The following is a 26,707-nucleotide window of genomic DNA, read 5'->3' as shown; positions in this document are numbered from 1 at the left end:
GAGTTTTTACTTTATTAAGCAACAAATTCGCTCCCTTCAAAGTAGATCGTTTTGGCAGCTGTAAACCGGCGGAAGTCATTGTTCCCCGTCTTAGTAGCAGTGCTGAAAGGCTTCAACTGGTAGGGCCTATAACATATCGCTCACGGTCTTTTGAATATTCTTCAGAGTCCCGAAATGACGTCTTTTTAAGAAATTTTTGAGTTTAGGGAAAAGAAAAATGTCACAAGAACTCAATATCAGATGTGCCTCCGTTATCAAAAATTGCCGGCCATGGTGGCCTAGCGGTTCTAGGCGCTTCACTCTGGAACCGCGCGACCGCTACGGTCGCAGGTTCTCCTGCCTCGGGCATGGATGTGTGTGGTGTCCTTAGTTAGGTTTAAGTAGTTCTACGTTCTAGGGGACTAATGACCTCAGCTGTTAAGTCCCATAGTGCTCAGAGCCATTTGCACCATTTGATCAAAAATTCCCTAATACAAGCGGCCGTGTGACATGTGGCATTGTCAACATGCATCATCCACCTATCTGCTATGTCTGGTCTCAACCCATTCACCTTTCTCCTGAGCCCACTCGCCTTATAATCATAGATTTCGTCAGTAATATCTGCCAAGAAAGTCTACATTCTCGCATATACAACTGTTTTGTCACATAGTTGTTCATTAGCTCATTGCCCGTGTGTTTATTCTTACATGATCCGCATTTCGTAATTTTCAGTATCTGAAAAGCAGCCGCCTTGATGGTTCGTTATCGCGGTAACAGTTGCACTCTTTATCCCGCTGTACACCAAACAAACCTCTCCTGGTAGCTTGTAATTTGTAAGCGGTATTCTAATCACGACTTGACCATCTGTTCTTTCTGTCAGCTGGTAATACACATTCTACGACAGGGAATCTACTGCTGTGGAAGCTCAGATATTTACCGTAATTTTTTCATCTTTTACATGTTGAGAGACTTTATTTCATTTATTTGCACTTTAAGGTCTTCTTTTACCTAGAGCAGGGGTTCCCAAAGTTTTCCTCTGGCGGAACACTTTGAAAATCATGGTGTTTTGATGGAACGTCTAGTTTATTTTAAAGGTTAATAAAATATTAAAAAAGGAAAAAAATTTGTCTTTCAGTGATTACTTCAGTTTAAATCATAAATCGTCAAAATATTGAAAGGATAAAAAAGTCTTGTTATTTACAGTTATTCGCGTAGCGCTTACTAGCTTCCCACGTAACATCAGCGATCCGCGGAACCAGTTCGGCAAATCCTGATCTAGAGGCTAGACACTAAATAATATTAAATAACAGCTGTTGAATATTACAATGGTAAGTGACATTTTTTATCTATACAATACAACTGTAAAAATTCTGCCACTTCGCACCTTAAAATGGTGTGTACCTGTTCAAGAGGAGGTGAGCGAAGGAACTCCGAAACCACTGCTGGTTAGTTACATGATCACTTGCCCTAACCATCGTTGTAACACATCAATCCGATGGTTGGTTCAAAAAGCACAGTGCTTTATTACGCAAGGTCTTACTCCACCTACCTTTGCATTGATTTACGCAACCTGTTGTAGAGGGGACCTGCAGTTTTCCTGGACTCCTGAACACGGTGTACTTCAGGGTTTTTTACATCCACAAACATGGTAAGAGGTGAAACACATGGTAGATGACTGAAAGATGTCGTAAAATTGACTGGGGATTGAACCTGCGACCTTTGGATCCGTAATTTGGCACGTTCACATCGAGCCACGAGCTATACAACTGACGAGAAATGCGAGGGCTCTCCAGAAGGCGAAGCAGACGATCGCGAAATGAAAACCAGAGTGTAGCTCAAACCTGTTTTATTTGCTATAGTTAGACACATCTTCCAGCTATTTCTCTTGACATAGTCGCCGCTGCGACTTAGACACCTTTAGTAGCGTTGTACCAACCTTCCACCATCCTCATTATAGAATGCAGCTCCCTGTGCTTTCCGACAATGTTCTTCGCTGGACTGCAGCTCGTTGTCTGTGCCGGAATGTTGTCTTCATAGCCAGTGGTTCATTTGAGCAGAAAATCAGAGGGAGCCAAGCTAGACTGCAAGGTGGGCGATTAAACAATTCCCATCGAAACGCTGCGAGAGAGCGTCTGCAGTGTGCGGTCGAGAACTGTCATGAAGAAGCAACTGCGTGACAGCTACGTTATGTGGGGTTGCATGAAATCAGGCGAAACCTCTCGGCAGGCAACCATACTTGGCGGGAGATACTATTTCCAAGTCATCTTTACGCATTCACTGTACACTCAAAACTGAGAAGAGCGACGTAACGCTATCTAGGGCATACGAGGGGCACTGCCCAACACATCTGTGCAAAGCTTCATCGCATTTTCACTGTAGTTCCCATTTCTCAACCGATCGTTCCTTACATTCTGAATAGCCCTCGTACCACAGCACTATGCCCAGAAGTGATGGCGAAAAAAAAGCGAAACCAACTCTTGAGCAACTCTGACGGAGGGGTCAGTAGCTTCTCAATGACGAATACTCCGATGATTTTCTGTTCTGCCACTTTTACATCAAAAGCCGCTACTAAACACATTCCTTAATACAGAGAAAAGTCAACCCCAGCTGGGGATGCAGGCTTCCGACCCCATATTAATTAGCCGGACACGTGTATCATCATTATACGAGGGGCAGTTATTAAGTGCAGAGGAGCACGACCTTCTTATTCCAGTAAACACGTCCTCCATTATGAAGCGGGCGGTTAATCTGACGAGCGAAATGAAAGCGCCTGTGTGTGTTTTGCAGCGCGCCTCGGCTCGCGGCCGCTGTGTATTAAAACGCCGCCGCCTTTGTCCGGCGCCTCGCTAAGCGTGACTTATTAATACCGTATTTCATCATAATTCCCATTGTGGCGATCAAAGTTCCCTGCCTCTCGCCCTCGGCGCGTACAGTCGCCGGCGTAAGCCGTGAGTTACGGCCTTTAATCCGCCGGTGCCATTCACTGTATCTTAAAGTAATTCGAATTATGCAAAGCGCCGCCCTCAGGTGTGAGCGCGGTAATGTATGCCTGAGCTGGCGGCGCGACAAGACTCAAAGGCAAGATTATGCACACTGCGTAAATCCCCATCCCCAGCTGCCTGCTGCGTCCCGCCGGCCCCGCTAGCCGAGCTTCATTGACCCCAACCTACCCAACCGGTCAGTCAACCACCACTCACTACTTAACCCCGGACATTACTTAAACAGCGTTTAGTCCACAAGGCTGATGATGACATCGAGAGCCTTTTAACAAATTCAATAAAATCTTTGAGTGGGTTAAGAAAACCATGTTCAAGCTTCCGATCTAGATGATCGAAACAAATTACGGGCAACAATAAATGTCGCCAACGGCGTTGTCGCAGTTAGCGTTACATTACCAAATTTAAGCGTTGTCAGACTTGGCTAGCATTTGGATGGGTGACCGTCTGGATCTGACAAGCGCTATTGGCAGGTGTGGTGCACTCAGCTCTTGTGAGGCCAACCGAGGAGCTACGTGACTGTGAAGTGGCGGCTCCGGTCACGAAGACTGACCACGGACCGGGAGAGCGGTGTGCTGACTACAGGCCCCTGCATCTCCACATCTAGCGACGCCTCTCGGCTGACGATCACACGGCGATCGGTCGGAATCGTTCGGCCTTCCAAGGACTGATCGGCTGGAGGATAATAAATGTCTATCATACATCTCCTGAGGGCCATCAACGATTTGTATCGTGAAACAAAATTAACATTAAAAGAGAGGGAAAAAGGGTATACGAATCATGGTGTGCGACAGGGGTATTCTCTTTCACCCATTCTTTTTAACATAGCCCGCATCTCGTGGTCGTGCGGTAGCGTTCTCGCTTCCCATGCCCGGGTTCCCGGGTTCGGTTCCCGGCGGGGTCAAGTATTTTCTCTGCCTCGTGATGGCTGGGTGTTGTGTGATGTCCTTAGGTTAGTTAGGTTTAAGTAGTTCTAAGTTCTAGGGGACTGATGACCATAGATGCAAAGTCCCATAGTGCTCAGAGCCATTTTTTTAACATACCAAAAACTGCAAACCACATGAATCTCGAGAAACTAAAATAATGTAAACACATTAACATAAGTGAACTACCACACTGAGGTGACAAAAGTCATGGGATACCTCCTTTTGTCCGGTATAGCGCAGCAGATCAACTGTCATGGATTCAACAACTCGTTGGAAATCCGCTGCAGGAATACTGAGTCATGCTGCCACTTCAGCCGTCCGTAAATGCGAAAGTGTTGGTGCAGGATTTCGTCAACGGACTGACCTCTCGATTATGTCCCTTAAATGTTCGATAGGATTCACGTTGGATAATATGGGTGACCTAACCATTCGCTCGAACTCTCCAGAATTTTCTTTAAGCCATTTGCAAACAATTGTGGCCGGTAACCTGGCGCGTTGTCATCCATAAAAATTCCATCGTTGTTTGGTAACATGAAGTCCATTAAAGCCTGCAGATGATCTGCTGAACATAGCCAAGGATCCAGTCCAATCCATGTAAACACCACCCGCAGCCGACCTCGGTAGCCGAGCGGTTCTAGGCGCTTCAGTCCGGAGCCGAGCGACTGCTACGGTTGAAGGTTCAAATCCTGCCTCGGGCATGGATGTGTGTGATGTCCTTCGGTTAGTTAGGTTTAAGTAATTCTAAGTTCTAGGGGACTGATGACCTGCGATGTTAAGTCCCATAGTGCTCAGAGCCATTTTGAACCACCACCCGCACCGTTATGGAGCTACCGCCAGCTTGCACAGTGCTGTGTCGACAACTTTGGTCCACTGCTTCGTGGGGTCTGCGCCACACTCGAACTCTGCCATGAGCTCTTATCAGCTGAAATCGAGACTATTGTGACCAGGCTGCGGCTTTCCTGTCGCCTAGAGTCCAACCGGTACGGTCAAGATCTCAGGAGGGTTGCTGCATGTGATGTGCTGTTAGCAAAGGCCATCGCCTCGTCAGCTGCCATAGCCAATCAACGCCAAATTTTGCCGCACTGTCCTAACGGATACGTTCGTCGTACATCTCACATTGATTTCTGCGGTTATTTCGCGCAATCTTTCTTGTCTGTTGGCACAGACAACTGCAAAGCAAACGCTGCTGCTCTTGGTCGTTAAGTGAAGGCCGTCGGCCACTGCGTTGTCCGCGGTGAGACATAATGCCTGATATTTGGTCTTCTCGGCACGCTCTTTACACTGTGGTTCTCTGAATATTGAATTTCCTAAGGATTTCACAAATCCTTTGTTCCAACTACTAGCTTGGGTCTAGCTCCAACCACTATTCCGCGTTCAAAGTGTGTTAAATCATGTCATGCGGCCATGATCAAGTCGAAAACCTTCTCACATGCATCTTCCGAATACAAATGACAGCTCCGCCAATGCATTGCTGCCATCTGTATATGTACATATCGCTATCCCGTCTTTCGTCACCTCACTGTGTTTGCACATTACAAAGGAACAAGGCAAGTAAATGAAGGTGAACAGCACATATTCTTAAAATTTCATCACATACCTCTAAAGTTATGGCCTTTCGGTATAAATAACCAAAACAGTGGAAAACAATAAATAACAACAAAATAACTGAAGAGTTATGCAGAACATATGGTATGGAGAAGCTGCACAATTGTCAAGCAATATGTGGAAAAATAAACAGAACACTTACCTAGATAATGAGAAAAGATACAATAATTAAACCTTTTAAAATTATGGCTGCACCAATACAGTTGTACGGAAGCGAGAGACGACTAAATAGAAATAATGATAACAGTATACTTTTTTCCTACTATCGAAATGATAATCGATTACCTAAACAAGTAATACCATAGCATCCAGCCGGCTTGATTTATCAAGGATGACCACAAAAAAAGTGTACCAAAGTGCAGAAGCTGTTACGTAATTCCTAAAATGCATAAGATGAAGAAGGATTTAACTGTAGTTCTCGACTCTGCTAAATGGTCCCCAAAGGTTATAAATTAAAGTTTGGGCTTCATCTTCCCATTAGTATGCACATTTGCGTATTCGAAAACGTAAGGTGGCAGGTATCTTAGGGAATCTCGAAGTTATGTGCTCCAAAGATATACATCGAACGCTTCGCGATATCTCAGTTCGTCGAGGGAGTCCGTCTGCAGTGAGGGTAATTTAAGGCAGGTGTGACGGTTGGCAGCCGGAGGGGGGCGCTTTCTGCTTTACCTGCACTCACAAGGAGGGGGAAGTGGCTGGCGTATGCCGCTGCATTCTGCACCCGGATTACTAGTCACTCTTTTGATGGCCTGCTTTCAGACGATTGTTCTCGGCCATCAGTTATGTTCCATATTGTAGCGTTTCCCTTTTCGCACACTGCGCCGTGAGAGATGCCATTGTAGCTACGGTTCTCGTATTGTGGCTGCTAGGAGCATTCATCCATCGGTAAGAGCAATATAAATATCCTTAGACAGAAGGCAGCTCATCTATAGCGTCCGTGAGAATGTAGCAGATTTTCTCGTAGGACTATACGACCTCAGTTTCTTCTCATGAGTCGTGGACTTTTTCGGAAATGAATACTGATATCTTGGAAGAGTGATTTTGTCAATAATTTTCCTACAAGGACGGTTGATCGAGCGGTGTCAGTCAAAAGGCATGTCTGAATATTTAAGTTAAGGGCATGGACATACTAGCCACTAAACACGCCCCTTCAGCGCCAATTCATACTTCTTACTCTCCTGTATGTCTTGGGAGAGTGGCTTATTACAGCCAGCACCACATTAGCTCTCCTCAATGGGGTAATAAAGGGACGCTGTCAGATATGACCTCAAGACAACGGACAACAGCTAGGGTAACTAATCATTTATTCCATCAACAGATAAGCATTATTTGAATTTTATGGAATATCGCAATCATTGCCCTACTATCACAACCGAAATTTTGGCAACGAGCCCCGACGCTTCTTAGGAGAGATCTAAATTGGCCTTGCCAGAATTAATGCGTTACATAAACAGATTTACCAATACGAATCCACACTCACTGTACATTATTTTAATTCTGTAGCGGACGTAGATAAAAACTGATCGAACACAGTTCCAATGTCGATTGTTTTGCGAATTCACGTTCCACGATAAATGTAGTCAAGCTTTATCAGGAAAGGGGAAACATTCACAGATTAATCTCTCTATAATACGCGGATTGCAAATTGTCAGTTTCAGTACAGACATCCACCAACAGCATCTGGATTGGTCAGTCGATATACTACATTTATTTTATAAGGTATTGTTTTGATTTTCTGAACAGGTAAGCGAGAAAACGCCACCGATAAACGAATGTGAAGTGCCAAATGTTAAACGTTTTCCTCTCTTTTTTTTCCAAGGCGGTATCTAACTTGCCTAGCTTATCCTCGGCTAAAGCCGATGCGGGATCTGCCACACTGATCGAATGACGGGCCCAAGCGTCATCAGTGGTCCCAGCTTTGGCATTGGTTCCTGTGGCATGCCATCGCACGCGAAAACCCTGTACTGCCAATGATAACCGATCGCCCTGTGAAAGAAACTTCACTGACGAGAATGGGTCTAAATAAAGCTATTAGGCCCTGTAACTAAAACTGTGACGTGAAGAGTCCGATTCCAATCATTTGCTCGGCAACTGATTTGGATTTCTGAGGGAGAGACGGTGATCACTTTGCTATTGTTATACATCTACCTCTGCTTCTGTATCTACACCCTGCGAGCCACCTTAAGACGTTTGATGTAAGGTAGAGCACTGCATCGGCATTGTGAGCCGAGTGAGTGGCAGTCGTTCACGCGGAGTTTCACTCGTTTTCAAGCGGGCAAACACTCTGCGAGTGCGACCTAAAAGGCGCATGGTCTTTTGCATGTGAGCCCAACGAGATATAAGGGCCCTGCAACGAACTTGTGACGTTACACTAGTAGGTTTGTGGCAACAATTCTCGAACGCTCGGTTCCGTGCAGGACCTAAAAGAAATCAATATTTAATTGGAAAGCTACACCTTAAGGTCTTAATTTGGTTGCTGGCTATTGAGAAATTGCATGCATTTAAACACGCAGTCATGAATATTGTTAAATTCGTCTGAAATAGTTACACACTCCCCGCCGGAGACGGGTCCTGGCACTCGTAAGATCTGCAGTGTCACGTGCTATGGCGTAAGCGCCACGGCCTGCCTTCTGGTGGGGCTCCCTTTGTACGCGACTAAGGAGCCCTGACAGCTACGTCACAACGCATCGCGAGGCTACGGAAAACCATCGAGCCTGCACGCAGTGCACATGCCCTTTGATCATCCTCGTGGATATGCAAATCGCGCAGGCGACTGTGTATTATGCGGGATAGTGTCGGTCATCTTGGGCAACTTCCTTCAAGCTGTGAGGAGCTTTATTTGCTGTCCATCTCGTACACCGAAGTCACGTGAACGCTACACGTATCAAAACCTCGCGCTTGCAGTACTCTAGCGTAGGATACTTCCGTATTTGCTATGTTCTCTCCTTCCGCGTTCCATGCATGTATAGTAGTGGCAAGATTGACTATCGACATACGAACGTAACTATTCTAATATCTGTAACTTTCTTATTGCGTGAGAAATATGTGAGAGGTAGTAGTGTGTTGTCCAGTACTTCGTTCAAAGTGCGCTCGTGAAATTACAGAAAACTGTGATTGATGCACAACACGTCTCTTCTAGCGTCTGCAACTCTACACGACGCAACGAAGGTCATAGGATACCGTGTCGAACGCCCTTTTTCCCGGAGTACTGCAGCGACTCGACGTGGCATGGCTTCAACAAGTCGCTGGAAGCCCCGTGCAAAAGTACTGAATAATTCTACCTCTATAGCCGTCCATAATTGCGAAACTGTTGCCGGTGCAGGATTTTGTACACGGACAGACCTCTCGATTATGTCTCATAAATGTTCGTAGGGATTCATGTCGGGCAGTTTGGGTGGCCAAATCATTGGCTCGAATTTTCCAGAATGTTCTTCAAGCCAATCTCAAACAATTGTGGCTCAGTGACAGGGCCCATTTCCATCCATAAAAATTCCATCGTTGTTTGGGAAAATGAAGCCCATGAATGGCTGCAGATGGTCTTCATATAACTATTTCCAGTCATTGATCGATTCAGTTCGACCAGAGGACCCAGTCCGCTCCATGTAAACACCGCGCACACCATTATGGAGCTTGCACCGTGCCGTGTTGACAAGCCGGCCGCTGTGGCCGAGTGATTCAAGGCTCTTCAGTCCGGAACCGCGCTGCTCCTGCTATCACAGGTTCGAATCCTTCCTTGGGCATGGATGTATGTGATGTCCTTAGGTTAGTTAGATTTAAGTAGTTGTGAGTCTAGGGGACTGATGACCACAGATGTTAAGTCCCATAGTGCTTAGAGCCATTTGAACATTGCTGACAACTTGCGTCCATAGCTTCGTGGGGTCTGCACCACACTCGAATCTTACTTTATGAAATTGGCACTCATCTGACCAGACCACGGTTTTGGAGCCGTCTATGATCCAAGCCCAGGAGAGGCGCAGCAAGCCATGTCGTATTAGCAAAGGCGCTCGCGTCGGTCGTCTGCTATCATAGCCAACTAACAGCAGATTTCACCGTGCTGTCCTGTCAAATACGTTCGTCGTATGTCCGATATTGGTTTCTGCTGTTATTTCAAGTTTTTGGGATATAATTATAAGCGAATATGTTTTTTTTACATAAATGAACAAAATGTATTCAAAAATGACAGTATTTAGAGTACTTAATATACTGAAAGTTAAATGAATGTAAATTTTAATTGAAAAAATGATGATTTCATTGCACGGTGGTGCAACAGCAATGTCGATCTCGGAATACGTCACGAGCGACAGCTAGTAAAGACTCCCATTTGCACTGCAGCAACTGCTCGGCGAATATCGTTTTGATTGCATTTTGTCGTTTTTCTTTTGTAATTTCGTACCATTTTCCTAAAAATAAACAAAAATTCACTTTGTTTCCATAAATAAATAATTCCATACACATAAACATTAAAAAATATGCGGTTGGATTTACCCCACCATTCGATATTTCATTTAACACACATAGAATCAATTTACACGAAATTTCCAACAAACGCTATACAAACACTGAATAGGTCACTTAATGCACTACAAAATCACTTACTGTTTGCATTATTTAATAAGGCAAATCTAGTGATGCAATTTGCACAAAAATTGAAACAATCGAAAAAACACTTGTTGTCTTTTGAGTATCTAAATGTCAAATGCGGCAAAGCTGTCAAGGTGACATTTTCGTTATTTCTAATGCTCTATATGGTAACACTAATGTGAAATTGCCCCGCCTTGCCGTTTCGCACAAATAGAGGGCTGTCGGGTTTACCCATCCGGTCGGATTTACCCCACCTTACACTATACTTCTACATCCCTTGATTTTGTTGTTCGAGAGGAATACTGTACGGTGGCGCAGTGGACAGTAAACTGTGCCTGTATTGGGCGTCGCGTGTTCGTTCCTCTGGCAGTGGTAGGCCTCCCCCTCGTGTCGCCGTCGGACAGGGTACCCGCGCGGCGGCGGCGGCGGCGGCAGCCGGCTGCAGACTTGATTACGGCGACAGTAAAGCCGGCGTCCGCGTCGTAAAACCGCCGCGCCTCCAGATCACCGCCTAACTGCGCAATTAATGGGATTACACGGCCGCCAAACGGCGCTTTTATGCGCCGATGGAGTCCCTGTCACGCGCCCGTCACACCCACCACTTAATCTCCGGCGCCGGGGCACTCCTTGCTTGTGAATCTGTGTCGCTGCCAACTCCATTACTGACTCTTGTAAATATGTCTCTCCCTCTCTCTCTCTCTCTCTCTCTCTCTCTCTCTCTCTTCGTGCCTTCACTTACCCTCCTGACACTTTCATTACAAAAATTCCATTATCCTAAAACTGTCTGGGTAATTAAAGACTTTTTTTAATTAAATGAAGCATTCGATGTCGCGTGTGCCATTTAATGTACGTTTAGTTCAAGATTTTTGCGAGTGTTGTATGAGCTGCCGGTTTATACGAATGGCTCATACAGAGTGGACTGAGGAAAGAAATGTCATGTTAAGTCCCATAGTGCTCAGAGCCATTTGAACCATTTTTGAGCCGATTACAAAAACAAAGGATGAAATATCATAAGCTTACGTGAGTAGAAAATAGACCAGGCGTTGAGAGAAATTTCTTATTATGGCAAATATTTGTGCACGGAACTGATCAGCCTCTGATGGATAAATTATTTGCCCATCTAATTTGTTACAATATAATTATTTAATATAAAAGCTCAAGGTTTCCGTGAAGGAAAAGCTACTTATCTCCAGCAAAAGGTAGATAGATAGATAGAGATAGAGAGAGAGAGAGAGAGAGAGAGAGAGATTATAGAAGGGGAAAGTGAAGAATAGGCATGGTACGATTCGGTGTGGGCCCGGTGCTGAATGAACGTAGCGTGTGTTTTGCATGGTAGTGAGGTGAGGTGGGCTGCTGTTACCTCAGCACATCAATATTCAGCAGCGCCACTGTCCACTGTCAGTCCGCTTCTCTTCATTCATTTACTGTGCATGCCGATTGCCTATGGCCAATATGAAGTCTTCAGAATGAGCGCATGCGTTGTAGCGACGAAGTGGACAACATGTGTGGCTCACATATTGAGAAATGGTAGTCTACTGTAAGAATAGCACCGATACACGGCTCACGACTCGCAGCACGTAGATTGTAACGAAAAAATGGCGACTTAATTTTGTCACCTATATATACTGGATGATTCAGCTACCCTACCGATGTCGTTTTATGCAACCCGCATGTGGCCACCAACTACCACGAGCCAGATTTTCATATTGTCTCTCTCGCTACAGAAAAAATGAATAGGATCTTTTTAAGGGAAATTTAATGTAGTCAGATTATGTATTGGAATACGTTTTCGACAGAGGCCATAGTTTGCGAGTTACTCAAGGCGAACTTGCAATTGTGACCTTCAAACGCACCCCCACTCCCTCACTTAACTCCCGCCGCTCAGGATTTCTAGTGTGTTGTTCATGGCACTTACTCCTATCACTGTACGAAATTTGCGACTGCACGAGTTATGTCCCACATTCGTCCTTTATTTATCTTCATTGGCTGGCCCTACTAAGCCACCGACTTCGCCGAGCACTTAAAAATTTACAAAACTAGCATTTGCGTCAATTTTACACAAGAATTATTTGAATTTTAACAGCAAAAAAATAAACAACAACATCGTTGTTTCCGCCAGACCTGGTGACTACGAAACCACTGTGCTTTTAATGGTTACGTTAGGATTGAACTGTCAAAGTAATTAGTTTTAGCGTAACATTTACAGAATTCGTTTTCCTTTCATTACGCCTACAGGCACATTTAAATTAATAATATTAACAAAATAATTGACTATGTTAATCGAGACCACAAAAGGTCGAATAGCGGGAGCAGTTTGTATAGTCAAAAATCTTTGTACACAGGTAGGAGCGAGTGCCACGAACAACATATTAAAAATCCTGACTGGTGAGGGGTGAGTGAAAGGGTAGATATGCGTTTGAAAGTCATGTTTGTACGCTTTTCTTGATGAACCTGGAAACAATGGCCTCCAACGAAATCGTATCCCAGTATAAAATGTAACTACACTGAGTTTCCGGCAAGAAGGTCGTGTTCATCTTTTCCGTAGGACTAAACGTTTGTTTGTAGCGGGCGAGAGAATATGAAAACCTCGCTCATGATTTTTGAAGGCCAATATAATATTGCGTGTGTCATAAATCCATTCGCATTGTGAGTGTGGAAATACTGATCATCCGTACGCCTGTTACATGCTGTCATTTATCTTTATTTTTATTCTGATGTTTCCTACTCGATACGCGCTATGGTGACAGCACAACCTTCTTCGCAAACTGTTCTCTAAATTTACGCAATGGGGTTTCGAGATAACTACGTCATCTTTCTACCAAAGATTCTCTTTCGTTCCCGAATATTTCTATTTTCTTTCGTATTCCCTATATCGAACTGTTACTATACTAGCAGGGAATCTCTGAATATTTGTTCGATGTCCGTTATCATGTCTATTTGATAAGAATTCCAACCAGTGGAACCATACTCTGCGTCTTATATGCGTTTAGACGCAATGCATTTCACTGGTAACCATTCTAACATACACAAGTCATCGATTTGTCTTCTCTAATAATTATTTCACGTAATCGTCCCATTTCATATTCTTACTACTGGCCATAAATACTTAAGGTATACGACGTGACATGCTCATGGTGTTCAAACAAACCTTGTACACAGACACTATCGCGTTCTTTCTCTCTGTCATAGGCATTTTCTTACATCTATCCACATTTAAAGGTCGGTACCATTGATACATGAAGCGGAAATTTTGGCAAGCCTTTCTGCAAATTCTTACGATAGTCCAACGACGATACTAACCTATAAACAACAGCAACGTCAGCGAAGAATTTCATACTGAACTGATCGTATATGATAAATCATTTTATACATTGAGGACATTGGTGGTCCTATTACACTACCTTGGCGTAGCATAAAGTGTCGGGCTGTATACATACAGATATTGTGTGTGATCTTATCTTGGTTAGTTCTGACCATGTGATACCGTGTAGAACGCCTTTCGGAAATCTAGGAAGATCTGTAAGTACCCCGCTGTAGGAATCAACACAATTTCCGGAGACACCGAGCGTGTAAAATGCAGTTCGCTTAATTCGCCAATGAAGCCCAGAAGGCAGTATACATTGACCGTGATCCTCGATTTCCTCAAGGCGTTTCCGCATAATGTAAAAAATACATACAAGAATACGGAATGTAAGACTAGTTTTGTAATAGAGTTGAGAAGCTTTTAGCAAGTAGAACATATCATTCTTTATGTAGAGAATCCTTCAAAGTAATCTCAGGTATGCCCCAAGGGTGTGTTCACTATATCTACAAATGGCTTAGCGGAGAACGTTGGAACGTTCATGAGGGAGTTCGCAGGTGAAGCTGTTGTACACAAAGGAGTAGCATCGTTAAAAATTGTACCGAAATACGTGAAGAACTGCTGAGGACCGACGCTCCTTGCAGGTATTAGAAATTGTCCCTGGGCACAAAAAAGTAACGTATTGGCAATAAAAAGGTGGAAAGATCTGTTATTATGTGACTAAATGATTGTTGAGAAATACCTGGAAGGAATCGCATCCATAAAATATCTGACAGTCTGTGAATGGAACTATTTAAAGTGGAACAATTAATTAAAACTGATGGTGGAAAACGCCTACTGCGATTCATTGGATGAATCCTCAGGATGTATGCAGCACCAAGGAATTACGTGGTTTGTAAAACCCTGGTTCTTACAGGTCGCTCTTAACGGAGCAAAATCGACAGATGTAATTTCCGGAGTACCCGAAGGTAGTGTGATACAACAATTACTGTTTACAACTTGTATGAATGATCTAATAGAAAGCGTCGGAAGCTCCTTAAGAACGTTCGCAGATGATACAGTTGTGTACAAGAAAGTAGCGGCGCCGGAAGACAGTATCGGTTTGCAGAATGACATGCAGAAGATATACGAATGGTGCAGGCTCTGGAAGCTAACCTGAACGTGAATAAATGTCACATATTTCGCATATATAGGAAAAGAAATCCACTACTGTACAACTACAATATAGCTAAATAAATTGCTGGAAAAAATATCTACCGTAAAAATCTAGGAATAAGTATTCAGAGCGACCTTAAGTGGAATTACCACTAAAACAAACAGTAGGAGAAGCACATGCCATACAGATTTCTAAGAAGAATCTTAAGAAATCGTAGCTCATCCACGAAGGAAGTTGCTTACAAGACACTCATTCGAACGATTCTAGAACATTGTTCATCAGTCTGGATTCTTACCAGGTAGGACTGACAGAAGAGAGAGTACAGACCCAACGGCGAGCGGGCGTTTCGCCACGGTATCGTTTAATCGGAGCGAGAGCGTTGCAGAGGTCCTGAACAGACTCCATTGGAAGAAGCTACAAGAGAGACGTCGTTCATCACAGAGAGGTTTGCTGTTGAAATTTCGGGAGACTACTTTCTGGGAAGAGTTATACAACGTGTTACTACTTTCCATACACGTGTCGTGTAATGACCACGACGAGAAAATTCCGCACATTAGAGCCTATACAGAAACTCACCGACAATCATTCTTCCCATGCGCCAGTCGCGAGAGAAACAGAGTAAGGGGATCAGTTAGTGGTACATAAGGATGCTCCGCCACACATAGTTAGGTGGCTTGAGAAGTATGATGCAGATGTAGATTTAACTGATATTTGAGTATTGCTCGTCAGTGTGAGACCCGTAGCAGATAGGATTTACAGAAGAAATGGGGAAAACACAAAGAAGCCAAGCCCATTTCGTCACAGGCTTGTTTAGTAAGCGCCATAACGTAATGGAAGCGCTCGTCGAACTCCACTGGCAGACGCTACAAACCAGGTTAAAATGGTTCAAATGGCTCTAAGCACTATGGGACTTAATATCTGTGGTCATCAGTCCCCTAGAACTTAGAACTACTTAAACCTAACTAACCTAAGGACATCACACACATCTATGCCCGAGGCACGATTCGAACCTTCGACCGTAGCAGTCTCGCGGTTCCGGACTGAGCGTCTAGAACCGCTAGACCACCGCGGCCGGCACAAACTAGGTATTTTGCATCATGGTGTGATTTACTGTTGAAATTCGAAGAGTGTACTTACATATATTACTGGTCATTAAAATTGCTACAACACGAAGATGACCTGCTACAGACGCGAAATTTAACCGACAGGAAGAAGATGCTGTGATATGCAAATGATTACCTTTTCAGAGCATTCACACAAGGTTGGCGCCGGTGGCGACACCTACAACGTGCTGACACGAGGAAAGTTTCCAACCGATTTCTTATACACAAACAGCAGTTGACCGGCATTGCCTGTTGAAACGTTGTTGTGTTGCCTGGGCAAGGAGGAGAAATGTGTACCATCACGTTTACGACTTTGATAAAGGTCGGATTGTAGCATATCGCGATTGCGGTTTATCGTATCGCGACATTGCTGCTCACATAGGTCGAGGTACAGTGACTGCTAGCAAGATATGGAATTGGTGGGTTCAGGAGGGTAATACGGAACGCCGTGCTGGATCCCGACGGCCTCGTATCACTAGCAGTCGAGAGGACAGGCATGTTATCCGCATGGCTGTTACGGATCGTGCAGCCACGTCTCGATCCCTGAGTCAACAGATGGGGACGTTTGCAAGACAACAACCATCTGCACGAACAGTTCGACGACGTTTGCAGCAGCATGGACTATCAGCTCGGAGACCATGACTGCGGTTACTCTTGACTCTGCATCACAGACAGTAGCGCCTGCGATGGTGTACTCAACAACAAACCTGGGTGCACGAATGGCCGAACGTCATTTTTTCGAATGAATCCAGGTTCTGTTTACAGCATCATGATGGTCGCATCCGTGTTTGGCGACATCGCGGGGTACGTACATTAGAAGCGTGTATTCGTTATTGCCATACTGGCGTATCACCCGGCGTGATGGTATGGGGTTACACGTCTCGGTCACCTCTTGTTCGGATTGACGGCACGTTGAACAGTGGACGTTACATTTCAGATGTGTTACGACCAGTGGCTCTACCCTTCATTCGATCCCTGCGAAACCCTACATTTCAGCAGGATAATGCACGACCGCATGTTGCAGATCCTGTACGGGCCTTTCTGGTTACAGAAAATGTTTGACTGATGCCCTGGCCTGCACATTCGCCAGATGTCTCACCAATTGAAAAGGTCTGGTCAATGGTGGACGAGCAATCGGCTCGTCACAATACGCCAGTCACTACTCTTGATGAACTGTGGTATAGTGTTGAAGCTGCATTGGTAGCTGTACCTGTACATGCCATCCACGCTCTGTTTGACTCAATGCCCAGGCATATCAAGGCCGTTATTACTGCCATAGGTGGTTGTTCTGGGTACTGTTTCTCAGGATCTAGGCACCCAAATTGCGTGAAAATATAATAACATGTCAGTTCTAGTATAATATATTTATCCAATGAATACCCGTTTATCATCTGCATTTCTCCTTGGTGTGGCAATTTTAATGGCCAGTAGTGTATCTTGAAAACACCATGAGTGCAAAATTAGAGAGATTCGAGTTCACACAGGGCCTTATGAACAACAGTTCTTTCCAAGAAGCATTCGCGACTGAAACACAAAAACGGTGGTAGCAGCAGTGGAACAGAGTACCCGCCACCACACTGCATATGGTGGCTTGCGGAGAGTGGATGTAGATGTGGATATGCTTTACTTCTAAAGAAATTTCAGCGTGCTGGAATGAGTGTGGTCAGATCCGTGCAGCAGGAGAGACAGTGAACCAGAGCGGCTGGTGTGTAGCGAGCAGACGCGGGTCGCCCCTTCGGATTCGCGCTGACGCGTCCGTCTCGGCGGCAGCTGCGAGGAGTCGCCGGGCCGGCGGGGGAAGGCGGAAGGCCCGCGGCACGTCTGGCCGGTAAATACCGCCGCCACGTCGTCTCATAAATACGGGCCTCGCTGTGCCGGGCCGCGCTGCCCCTCGGGCGACGCTAAATCAAACGGCGCCATCCAGAGAGCCGACCCACCAGACGCCGGGCTTGCTACCCGCCTTGACGTCCAATGTCACGTATGGCAGCGCAACTTCACTACACCAAACGCGTTCATACCGAAAGCAGGACCAGGCCTGAAATTAGACAGAACACTTTCTAGCAGTCAAAACTCGAACACAATCGTTAAAAGCTGTATTCACATGCTTGACACGGACGTTCCAGGTTCGATGCTGCGACCAACTAAGGCGCTTGTGATGGAAAGGTCTTAGCCAGGGTTCACGCAGACTGAACGAGAAACTGCTTGCGTAAATGAGCTGCGAAATTGGGATGTAGGAAGCCGAAGAAGTTATAATGTGTTCGAACATTATGAGTTACGTCGAAGAAAACGATTTACTGACAAATAGCCAACGATGATTCGGAAAATACTGTTCTTGCGAAACACAAGTAGCTCTTTCTTCCCACGATGTAATGACTGGAGACCTATTTTAGATTTCCAGAAAGCCGCGCGCGATTAGCCGAGCGGTCTTCAAAAATGGTTCAAATGGCTCTGAGCACTATGGGACTCAACATCTGAGGACATCAGTCCCCCAGAACTTAGAACTGCTTAAACCTAACTAACCTAAGGACGTCACACACATCCATGCCCGAGGCAGGATTCGAACCTGCGACCATAGCAGTCGCGCGGTTCAGGACTGAAGCGCCTGCAACCGCTCGGCCACCGCGGCCGGTTGCAACAGCGAAATCCCCGTATGTTACTCGCCCTGTGCAAACCGCCATTGCTCGTGCTTCGAACTATAGCACATTTTCAAAGACTGCTTCATAGTTTGGCAGCTCTCTCCAACAAATGAAATGTTGTACAGTACTAAAAACGCATTACATCATGTACTTCGCGGACTGACTGTTGTCTCCACTTCGCTCCATCTTAGGAAGATCCACGGATTTTCACTATCGCCCGTCTTCCGAATTTGTCCAGTTTCTATCTATCCCGCAATTTAGCTGTCCTTGTTCTGGTGCTGCAGGGTAGAACTGTTGTTGTTGTTGTGGTTTTCAGTCCTGAGACTGGTTTGATGCAGCTCTCCATGCTACTCTATCCTGTGCAAGCTTCTTCATCTCCCAGTACCTACTGCAACCTACGTCCTTCTGAATCTGCTTACTGTATTCATCCCTTGGTCTCCCTCTACGATTTTTACCCTCCTCGGTGCCATCCAATACTAAATTGGCGATCCCTTGATGCCTCAGAACATGTCCTACCAACCGATCCCTTCTTCTGGTCAAGTTGTGCCAGAAACTTCTCTTCTCCCCAATCCTATTCAATACTTCCTCATTAGTTATGTGATCTACCCATTTAATCTTCAGCATTCTTCTGTAACACCACAATTCGAAAGCTTCTATTCTCTTCTTGTCCAAACCATTTATCGTCCATGTTTCACTTCCATACATGGCTACACTCCATACAAATACTTTCAGAAATGACTTCCTGGCACTTAAATCTATACTCGAAGTTAACAAATTTCTCTTTTTCAGAAACGCTTTCCTTGCCATTGCCAGTCTACATTTTATATCCTCTCTACTTCGATCATCATCAGTTATTTTGATCCCCAAATAGCAAAACTCGTTTACTACTTTAAGTGTCTCATTTCCTAATCTAATTCCTGCAGCATCACCCGACTTAATTCGACTACATTCCATTATCCTCGTTTTGCTTTTGTTGATGTTCATTTTATATCCTCCTTTCAAGACACTATCCATTCCGTTCAACTGCTCTTCCAAGTCCTTTGCTGTCTCTGACAGAATTACGATGTCATCGGGGAACCTCAAAGTTTTTATTTCTTCTCCATGGATTTTAATACCTACTCCAAATTTTTCTTTTGTTCCTTTACTGCTTGCTCAATATACAGATTGAATAACATAGGGGAGAGGCTACAACCCTGTCTCACTCCCTTCCCAACCATTGCTTTCCTTTCATGCCCCTCGACTCTTATAACTGCCATCTGGTTTCTGTACAAATTGTAAATAGCAAAGGGTAGAACTAGTTTCACTAAATTCCTTTTTTTTCCAAGTCCGCTTCCTTGGCCGTGTGGTCAGCACTGCCATACAGTGAGCCTGGGTTCGATTCCAGGTGGAGTCGGAGATTTTGTCTGCTCGGGGATTGGATGTTTTATTTTCCTAACCATCATTTCATCATCACTGACACAGTCACCTAACGTGGCTTCTACTGAGAAGACTTGTAACTCGGCAACGGAGCTTCCTCCGGTGGGGCTCCCGGCCAAAAATGCCGTACGGTAATTTCATTTCATTGTTTGTTCTTTTGAGACTCTTATGCATCTCATTGCATTTAACAATTTAAAAAATGTTATATTAAGCCATTTCAAAAATTCATTGAGATGAGCCTACCGAAGTTCGACGTTGGAGATGTTTCTTTGGGCTTCTTGTAATCAGTTTTCGCTCTGACTCTCATGATCTCGACTTCAGCGGGACGTCAATCGCGAATCCCATTCCTCAGAAGGGAAAGCAAATGGCGATCTCTTAATTCCTTACCATCGCCTGAACCGTATCCTCTCGGAACTCCTCGTACAGTATAAACCGTAATAGGTTCTATAGGCAAGCGTTGATCCGCGCCAATGACACATTAACCGAGCGTCGGCTCGTTAGTTAAGCGACGCGTAATGCGCGGACAGGCGGAATTGCATTTCGCTCTATGTTCACCTCGGGATATTAAAGCCGCTGCCGCACGCGCGCGTAATCGAATGATGGAGACCAGCGCGTCATCAAACTTCATCAGCGGCGCAGTATCCATCACGGGGTAGTATCAAGGAGCGGGCGTCGTAACGAAATCACGCTAAAAGGGCCGCCGTATTAATCTCGCCAAAACCCAATAGAGCGGCGCAGCAATTAATGCGGAGCGCCGCGCGACGAGGGCCTTAATGTGGCGGTGCACTAACACGGTTAGCCGACGTCCGCATCGTTAGCGCCGGCGCGCCATCGCTCAGGGCGGGCGCCTCACTCACGGAGCTCTAGCTGCCGCTCTCGTCACGTAAGGCCGGCTCAGCCTCCTGCACGTGAAATATGAGAGTGGCCGAGGAACGCCGGCGGGATTTGTAGCGGGCGCCACAGCTGCGACATTGCCGTAGCTCTCGTAGGCTGTTCACGGACGTTGCGTAAAGTCATCAGCAAATTGTCGCCACACACTGAGTGACCAGCAAACGAACAGCATTTGCTGCAAATACGGTGGAGGGAAGTCCTGGGCGGAATACAATTCACTAGTAATGAAAGCAGTAGATGCAACTCGTTACCGAACAGGCGAGACGTTCACGTGTTGTAAACACTGCCAAGCCTTCGGCCGGTGTCGTTTTCCGGAGGTTACTAATACATAATACACACACACACACACACACACACACAGAGAGAGAGAGAGAGAGAGAGAGAGAGAGAGAGAGGGGGGGGGGAGATGGAGAAGGAGAGGGAGAGAGAGAGGGGGGGGGAGAGTGGGGGGGGGGGAGAGACTCACAAACATAGACGCACTGCTACGTCACTACATTACCCGGGCGCTCAGTTGGTCCACAGTGTCACTAAATTTAAATGAGCGGGAATCCACATGAAGGATTTGTCACGTAGGGTCATGGGTACTGTACAGAAAATTACTGTCGTTGGGCGGCCGTAAGGAACTGTAGAAAGACCTGGACAGAATGTCCACTTAGTGTACATCTACACCTGCATCTACTCTGTATACTCCACAAGCCACTTTGCTGTGGAGGTATCTGGAGTATGACTGTCAATTCGTCCATGTTCAAAATAGTTCAAATGGCTCTAAGCACTAACATCTGAGGTCTTCAGTCCCCTAGCCTTAGAACTACTTCAACCTAACTAACCTAAGGACATCACACACATCCATGCCCGTTACAGGGTTCGAACCTACGACCCGTAGCACCAACGCGGTTCCGGACTTTGTGCATGTCCTGTTCCGTTCACCAATGTGCGTGGTAAGAACGACTCCTTTATAAATCTCGGTGTGAGTTCGATTTTCTCTAGTTTTACCTTCATGGTCTTCTCACGGGATGGCCGGCCGATGTGGCCGAGCGGTTCTAGGACCTTCAGTCTGGAACCGCGGGACTGCTACGGTCGTAGGTTCGAATCCCACCTCGGGCATGGATGTGTGTTACGTCCTTAGGTTAGTTAGGTTTAAGTAGTTCTAAGTCTAGGGGACTGGTGACCTCGGATGTTAAGTCCCATTGTGCTCAGAGCCATTTGAACTTTTTTTTCACGGAATTTACGTAGGAGGAAGCAATATACTGGCTGGATCTTCTAGGAATGTATGCTCTCGGAATTTGAGCAGTAAACTTCATCAAGATGCACAATACTGCCACTACATTTGCATGACATGACGATTTTGTACTTGACGAGCCAGTGATGAAACGCTGTACTCGTCTTTGTATCTTCTCTATTTTCAGTACCAATCTTAGGTAGTAAGGTGGCTTTGTAATGAAAGGTAGCTCTCTTAAAATGTGGATAAATGCATCGCCTTGCACATAACACAGAGAAAGAAACCGATTTGAAAATCAGTGATAAGCATCTGGAGCAGGCCACATTTGCAGGTGACATTAAGAAGCGTTTTTAAATGGGGCGAATACATAAAATTTGTACTAAAGGAGACGAGAGCAAGATTTGTTGGAAGGTTACTATAAGGGTGCAATGCATCTGTAAAGACAGTCGCATACGAGACTCTCCTGCCACCGGTACCGGAGTACTGCTCCAGCGCTTGGGTCGTTATCAAGTAGCCCCAACAGTAAAAGCTAAGGAATTCACAGGCGCTATTTAGCTTCGTAGCTAGTCGATACGGCTGGCTGTAGCAGACGTGTTCAGTGAACTTACGTGGGCCCTTTGGATGAAAGTCTGCATCGTTCTCGCGAAACCCTGCTAGCTAAATTTAAATAACCGATATTCGAGGGAGACTGCGGCGACCAATTACCAGCCTCGAGATTAATTAAGAGAGAATTCAAGAAATTAGAGCTAACATAGAGGCATACCGAGAATTATTCTTCCCATGCGCCATTCGTGAGTGGAAAAGGAAAGTTAGTGATACCATAAGTACCCTCCGCCACAGACCGTTAAGTTGCTTGCAGAGTAAGATGTAGATGTAGACTTCTTCTGGCTAGGAATGCACTCTATAAAAGTACTAGCACACTTCAGACCCCACTTCCTTCTGGCGTTATGCTGCTTCGAAGTGTGCTAATTCCTTTGTTTCATCAACCTGCTCCTTAATTTTTCTAATCACGTTTCTGCTGAATCTCAATTTCCTTTTTTTTTTATATTTTCAACCTGTATTGCGTGCTTATTCCTCTTTCACAGAGGATAGCTCCTATCATTACATTTTCACTCTGATTTCTAATACCCTACTGAATAGTTTATTTTCTACCACGCTCCGTAGACATACAGGTTGAACAATAGAGGAAGAAAACTGCACCCATACGTCACTCCCTTTAGCCCCAATCTGTTCTCTCTCGTTACTGTGCTCTGCCAAAACTGTCTCGAAAATCCCAGACAAATGGCTCTGAGCACTATTGGACTTCACATCTGAGGTCATCAGTCCCCTAGAACTTAGAACTACCTAACGACATCACACACATCCATGCCTGAGGCAGGATTCGAACCTGCGACCGTAGTTGTCGCGTGGTTCCAGACTGAAGCACCTAGAACTGCTAGGCCACATCGGACGGCTCGAAAATCCCAGCTTCCGCCCCAGTCACTGGTGGAAATTTTCTCATATTAAAGCTTGGTTTGAGTCCAGTGTCCCACGACCGCCATCTTCACCGGATCGCTTGAAATAATATCAAGTTTTTGTTCACGCTGAGCTAATTATTTCCTCGTCAAACAACGTAAACAAAAATACACACAACATAGCTGAGGACAATATATAAACATTACAAGTATTAAACAACTCCAGACCAGAACTACGCCGGCCGGGGTGGCCGAGCGGTTCTAGGCGCTACAGTCTGGAACCTTGCGACCGTGCTACGGTCGCAGTTTCGAATCCTGCCTCAGGCATGGATGTGTGTGCTGTCCTTAGGTTAGTTAGGTTTAAGTAGTTCTAAGTTCTCGGGGACTGATGACTTCAGAAGTTAAGTCCCATAGTGCTCAGAGCCATTTTGAACAAGAACTACGGTCAGTACGCTAGAGTTAGATGTCGTCCATGGAGCACCAAACTGGGCATAGGCCACTCAGCCCCATATTCACACAATGTAAGTTCAACACTGAGACCTGATCTCAAGAAACACGTTTTGCACCTTGTGATGCTAGAACAGATTCGTGTGACTTTCGAGCAGTCAATGCTATTGTGTGGCCGTGAGTTAATCCTTCTTGAAGCATCAAGTATCTCTCCACATGCACAGTTGTGTTACGTCACTTTGTTGTACCTTTTTCTGCGTAGATACGCTGAGTGCCTCAGTTGCTATAGCGGTAGTCTTCCCCGACTTCAATCGTGAACATGCACGCTGACAACTAAACAGAGGATAAATCTCTAAAGCTGTTGCTTCAGTCTTCTCATTTTTGGGTACTGCTTCTCGTCGAATGCCAGGATGTGCGATTCTAGGGGAAACTAGTATAGCAGCTGCAGAGGTGTAGGTAGCAGACAACCTGTAATGATGCGGCTTTTCTCAATGGCAACTTCAACCACTGCTTTGGCATGGTGGGATCTGTACCATAGAGAACATACAAAAGTGAAAAAGTCCTCACTGTTTCTAATTGTGCTTCCCTGGATGTTTCAGTCAGCTTTCTTTATGATGGTAACCGAGATCCAGCGATCGATTCAGGGAAATTTATAGGACTTACTTACTTTCTCTCGTCTGCCCTCCCACCATGTGCAGCCCAAGAAAAAACTGCTGTTTGTCCTCTTTTGAACGTGCGAAAGATGCACTTTAATAGTAATAGGAACAACAATATTTGTAAAATGTCGAAACCAGTGTTTATGGAGCTGAAACATTCATTTTAAAAAGACAACGAGATATCGAAATTATCAAAAAGAAGGACGAAAAACAATCAGAAAATTTTTAGGTCAAAGTTATACTGAAGAAGGAACATACGCACTAAGAGAAAAATAAGGAAATTCAAAAGTACACAAACACATATTCGGACAAGAAAAAACATACGTTAAAATCTATGAGCATATTGAAAGACTGGATATGCCAAAATTAACTACAAGGATTTTACGGAAGCCGATGTAGAACTAAAATGAAGCAATGAAGCAATAAAATGTATAGTGGCAATACAAAAAATCTCAAGGAAGCAGGACTAACGCATCTTGATAAGAAAAAAAGAGTCGGCCTGTCAGAAATCCCCTAGAAGACTGTAAAAGTTAGAGAGGCCACTCTGAGAGAATGAAAGTAAAATGGGCACAAAGAAAAACTAAAACATTACGCTGAAAATGCCCTTTTTTGTTATCGCGTTGTCCAGTATGTTCCAAACGTGAAAAACTTCAACAATTTGTTTACATCAGTATTAGCATATTGCATTAGTGTAAATTCCAAGGAACTGTAGTTGAGATAAACACGTAATTTAAAAAGCGTTCGTTCGAAAATTTTAGAAGTACGTGTGTCACGCAATTGATTTAGCGATTGTAATATCAACAGATTCTCAGAGTGTTGAAAATGAAATCGAAGCAGACAGTAACTACTGTTAGTATTTCACCAAGCACAACGACTGTGTATACACGACTGGAGAATTTGCATATGCGAGCCCGTAAATGGGGTGTGGGGATGGCGGTGGGGGGTGTGCAAGGGGGTGAGAGGGGATAATATTACTATAAAAATATCCCTTCGTGGGGGAAGGGGTCGTGGTTCCGCGCATGCGTTTTTATTTACTCGTACACAAGCTCCCACTCTCTTTAGTAATCCTGGAGAAAGTATTAGGGTTGAAGGATCTTACTGAATGATAAATGAAGGCTGGAGCACAAAAATAAAAATAATCGAAACGCTTACGACAAGCGTTTCGGTGCACAGCACCTTGCTCTGTAAGCAATTCTGTAGCAATAGAATTCGCCTGGGGGGGAGGGGGGTTGGTTGAGGGGGGGGGGGGGGGGGGCAGTGGACGCTGTACGCTTGGCGGGCTCATTTCTTTCAGCGAAATTAAAGTAACTTCTCGGCGTGTGCGCTTCTAAAGAGGGCAGAGGGCTCCCAAAGGCTCGTTACGCCCCCACAGTGGCCGTTGCAGCCGGGAGCAGAGAATTTGTAGGCGGGCGGCGGTTTTTAAGTTTGTGCCGGCTCCGTGGCTGCGGTGCCGCTACCTGCCATTACGGGGCGCTGCTCCGCTTGTCGGCAGCTGGCAGCGACTGCATGCCGCTCTGTTCCCTCGTGCCTTTTTCTCTCCTCGCTGCGCGCGCCTTCCCAAAGGAGCGAAACGCACGAGATTGCTCGGTCGCGCCCGGCGCACCGCTAATTACGAGTTTTAATTCCGTCTCTAATTACCGGCAAGGTAAGACCCGGGGGAGACCGAGAGGCAGGGAGGGGGGTTTGTTTTTAATAAACAGCCCCACATGGACACTAATTACAACATCGCCGCACATCTTAAAACCTCATAACACGGCCAGCGCCCTTCCTCTGTGTATGAACCAGTATTTTATTCCATTCCGGCCGCGCCTTGCTAAACAACCAATGAAACGCGCATTAAGTCCTAATGTGTACAGTCGGCGCCGCGGCCAGGAGTTTCCCCGCAGCCGTCTGCGGGGATTCACCGCGCGGCTGCCGCAGTGCTGCCAACGGCGCGGCCCGACTGCTCAATCGCGCGCGTCCCCTCATTAACGTATTACCGCGGAATCAGTTGATTGATTTCCGATGCTCCAACGGCCGCGTTCGCATTAATGGCATTTATTTCAGCGTTACGGCGGCGCGCCGGCCATCGAACAAAGGGGGAATATTAATTTCCGGGCGCGTACGGCAGCTCCATAATAAACTGCGCCAACAATCACGTGACCCGGCCCGCAATTGGAGATTAGTGTAGCAGTTTTTAATCCGGCGATGTAGCGGCCGCTATAAAAACGCCGTCAGCCGGGCGACGGAAGCGCGGCGTCATCGGCGGCGCAAGACCGTCCGCGCGCGCTACATCGGCCATCGCCGAAATATTGCAGTTCCTAACGAGTTCTGCCGGATTAAATGTGCGGGCGGCCATAGC

At 45.6% G+C, this 26,707-nt stretch overlaps 1 protein-coding gene across 2 annotated transcripts in view; it reads left to right on the top strand.

Annotated features, from left to right (window-relative positions):
* LOC126266829 (homeobox protein Nkx-6.2-like) overlaps nt 1-26,707 on the top strand; it is a 206,842-nt gene that overhangs the window by 75,283 nt on the left and 104,852 nt on the right. The gene's annotated exons all lie outside the window — the stretch shown is intronic.

The sequence above is a fragment of the Schistocerca gregaria genome, chromosome 4 (assembly GCF_023897955.1).
Source record: "Schistocerca gregaria isolate iqSchGreg1 chromosome 4, iqSchGreg1.2, whole genome shotgun sequence".
In the NCBI taxonomy this organism is placed as follows: domain Eukaryota; kingdom Metazoa; phylum Arthropoda; class Insecta; order Orthoptera; family Acrididae; genus Schistocerca; species Schistocerca gregaria.
Note: the sequence above shows the minus strand (reverse complement) of the source record. Positions and strands in the feature narration are given on the sequence as shown.